The sequence below is a fragment of the Choloepus didactylus genome, chromosome 8 (assembly GCF_015220235.1).
Source record: "Choloepus didactylus isolate mChoDid1 chromosome 8, mChoDid1.pri, whole genome shotgun sequence".
Classification (NCBI taxonomy): Eukaryota; Metazoa; Chordata; class Mammalia; order Pilosa; family Megalonychidae; genus Choloepus; species Choloepus didactylus.
Window position 1 is genome coordinate 145693975 of NC_051314.1, and position 3879 is coordinate 145697853.

At 38.1% G+C, this 3879-nt stretch overlaps 1 pseudogene; it reads left to right on the forward strand.

The window, feature by feature from the left end:
* Positions 1–256: 256 nt before the first annotated feature.
* On the forward strand, positions 257–748 carry LOC119542967 (annotated as a pseudogene).
* Positions 749–3879: the final 3131 nt, after the last annotated feature.

The window sequence follows — 3879 nt, forward strand, 5'->3', positions numbered from 1 at the left end:
AATGAAAATGTTCTAAAAATTGAAAGAAAAAATAATTGTGGTGATGGATGCACAGTTGTATGATGGTACCATGGGCAAGTCATTGTGTACCTTGGATCTTTGGATAATTGTATGGTATATGAACAATATCAATAACATTAAATTAAAAAATACACTCTGGAGATTTGAGTGGTGCCATCTCCCTTAAGGGTTTGCAGCAAATGTCTCCATGGGCTGCTGCCACCACTGTGACTCCATACTCCCAAATCAAGAGAAAATGGTCAATTGGAAGAGTACCATCACTGCTGGTGTATGCGGGGCTCTTTCATCAGGCACTGCACTTACTTTGACCACAAGAGATGGAGTGACCCTAATTTCAATAACAGGCTGAAAGAGCAAAGAAAGAAACAAAGTTGCCAAGGAGAGAGCTGGGCTTTCCAAGTTACCTGAATTTAAAGATGCTGAAGCTGTTCAGAAAAGTGTCCTTGAAGAAGGACAAGTTGGCAAAGAGCTACTAGCCCAAGGTCAATATGAGAAGGGCACGGATCATTTGACAAATGCAATTGCTGTTACTGCAAGTATTACAGCCATAGCAGTTACTGCAAGTATTACAGCAAACTCTTCCACCACCAGTGTTCCAGATGCTTCTGACTAAGCTCCCAACAATTAGAGAATTCAAAGTGCTTAGAGTTTGGCTGAAGATTATGTGCAATTAAAAACAAATGTCAGCATAATAAAATCTCAACTTTATATATTTAAATATTCTTAAGTCAGATGATGAACATCTCTGGGAAAATATGGGCAAATATGCTTGATACGGACTGTGTATCACACCGAAATCTACCAAAGTTAATTTTTACTTTGCATAGATTCATTTGTCTGTTTTATTTATTTTTCCCATTGAAAAGTGCATTTTGATGAGTATTTTTCATTTTATAAATACTCTGAGTTGCTGAAATATAGATTTTGCTTCTTCCTAAAATGTGCAATTATAATGTATGTGCATACAACATTACTTAGGTTAAAAATTCCCAGTGTTCAGTTTTGAAAGATAAGGCAAAAAATATATAGGAGAAAGTTGAAGAATGCACATTTTTCATAGCTAGTACATTTTGCTATATACATCAGAAAATTGTATGAAAACTTGATTGTTTATCAAAACTGAGCATTAATCTTTGAGATACATTTTTTCATTTAATCTTTTAAATATGTTTGTGAAACATGCTGCTGTGCTGTATTAACTCCACACCTTGTATCAGTCTTGAAATATTTTAAATCAGTGGGCTTAGTGAAACGATTTAAAATGGTCAGCTTAGTATGTTCTGAGTGTATTTTAGATATGTACCCTGTATTTTAGATATATATAGTTGCAAATAGCAGTAGCTGTGTGAGCTTCACCAATTCTTGTCTGCTCACTTTCCCAATAAGGGAACTGATCCACCGATCTCTGAGGCATCCTTTTCAGCTCCTTATATAGTTCTGTTCAGCATCTTCAAATCCACCTTCTCAGAAGTGTCTTTGGCCACCAGGCCTTGCATTGTTTTATACTCTGAATTTCACATGCTTGCTTGACTTAGCATTTCCAAATTGATCTTAAGTTTATTATGTTGATTTTCACTGACATAATATGGTTCTGTCACAATGCTGTAAATTAATTTGAAGTGTATCATTAAAGTAACTGGGATGACTTGTGTGCCGGTTTGGATGTATTATGTCCCCCCAAAATGCCATGTTCTTTAATGCAATCTTGTGGGGGAAGAAGTATTAGTGTTGATTAGGTTGGAATCCTTTGAGTGTTTCCATGGAGATAAGACTCAATCAACTGTGAGTGAGACCTTTGGATAATTTCCATGGAGGTGTTACCCCACCCATTCATGGTGGGTCTTAATTGAATCACTGGAATCCTATAAAAGAGTTCACAGACAGAAGGAGGTGGTGCAACTAAGAGAGACATGTTGAAGAACACACGGGAACTGAGAGTGGAGCTGGAACACAATCTCGGATCAGCAGACACCAGCCACGTGCCTTCCCAGCTAACAGTGTTTTCCCAGATGCCATTGCCCTTCAGTGAAAATATACTTGTGTTGATGCCTTTATTTGAACATTTTCATGGCCTTCAGACTGTAATATTGTAGCCAAATAAAACCCCTTTATAGAAGCCAATTCATTTCTGGTATTTTGCATAGTGGCAGCACTAGCAAACTAGAACAACTTGCTTTTAAAAAATGTTTGTTCCCTTTGCATTATGTTCAGTGTACTTTAATCCTAATTCAATTTGTTTCATTTACCTTGTGGAACACAGAGTAAGGTGTAACCTTGTGGCTGAAGACTGAAAAGAATGGAGCTAGTGGCATCTTTTATTCTCAAATGTTATCTGCAGTCACAGATGCAATTTCAGAACTGAGAATAAGAATCTTTGGTATTGTGTGACATCTGCTGAACTAAGCAGTATTTCTCATTGTACAAATTGGCTTTATACAGTCTAAAAGTCTGTGGAGAGATCCCAAAGTTTTTTCTATGTACTGGGCTTTTTATCTTGTCTGTTCTGGTTTGCTATTGCTGCCATTATGCAAAACACCAGAAATGGATTGACTTTTAAAAAGGGGATTAGGTTACAAATTTACAGTTCTAAGGAGATAAAAGTGTCCAAACTAAGGCATCAACAAGAGGGTATCTTCACTGAAGGACAGCCAATGATGTCCAGAACACCTCTATCTGCTGGGAGGCACGTGGATGGCATCTGCTGGTCCTTTGCTTTTGGGTTGCATTTCAAAATGGCTTTTTCCAAAATGGCTCTTGGTTTCTCCATAGCTTCTCTCAGCTTTCTACTTGGTTCTCCTAAGGATTTCTCTCTATGCATCTGGGAGTTCTCTTGTAGCTTCTCCAGGACAAACTCTGGGCATCATCTCTTAGCTTAGCATCTCCAGACATCCTTCTGTCTGTATCTCCCAGCATCTCCAAGTGTTTGGGCCTGTGTCACCTACTCAGCTTCTCTGAGCTCCGTCTCTCCAGGAGCTCTCTTAAAGGACTCCAGTGATCTAATTAAGAACCACATGGAATGGACAGGGTCACACCTCCATGGAAATAATCTAATCAAAAGTTCTCACCTACAGTTGGGTAGGTGACTTCTCCTTTGAAACAACATAATCAAAAGATTCCACCCTAATCAAGACTAGTAAGTCTGCCCCCACAAGAATGCATTAAAGAACATGGCTTTGTGGGGGCCATAGTAGATTCAAACCAGTTTACTTACAAACTTTTACCTTAACCTAGGGTTTTTTTTTGTTTTTTTTTTTTTCTTTTAATGTGTGTGGTATAGTGAAAAAGTGGAAACTTTTAATGGAGGCTGTGGTATAGTGGAAAAGTATGAAATACAGGTCTAGCTTCAACCTCTAGCCACATAGCCTTGGGCATGTCATATCACCTTTAGTATTATCACCTATAAGAACAGACTTGATGGTTCAAATATTTAAGGACTCTTCCTCCATGTACCTTCTAGGTTTGTGAGAACTCTTAACAGTATACTTTTGTTACTATTATGGCACTTTGCTTTTTGGTGGGATGACTAGTAGAGATGTGATGGTTGGTTGGTTTTACTAGTAGGATCCACAATTGAAAGCATCATAGTTTTGATTGGTCAGTTGACCATGCATCTAAGAAGCAATCTTCTCTCTTGCAATATTCTAGTATAGATTGAGGGGGTAAAGGGAGACTATAGGTGGGAAAAAAGAGCAAGGAGCAGTTTGGCAAGAAAGGAAGTGACCAAGAAAAACTAAGGATTGTCTGGAGGTGTGAGGGGTCAACTTAGATTTTGGGAGTGTAGAAAGCTAATTATATATGCCTTTGAAAATTTTAGTGCAATACAAGCTTGTTATCACTTGGCTTTCTGGAAAGTAATCC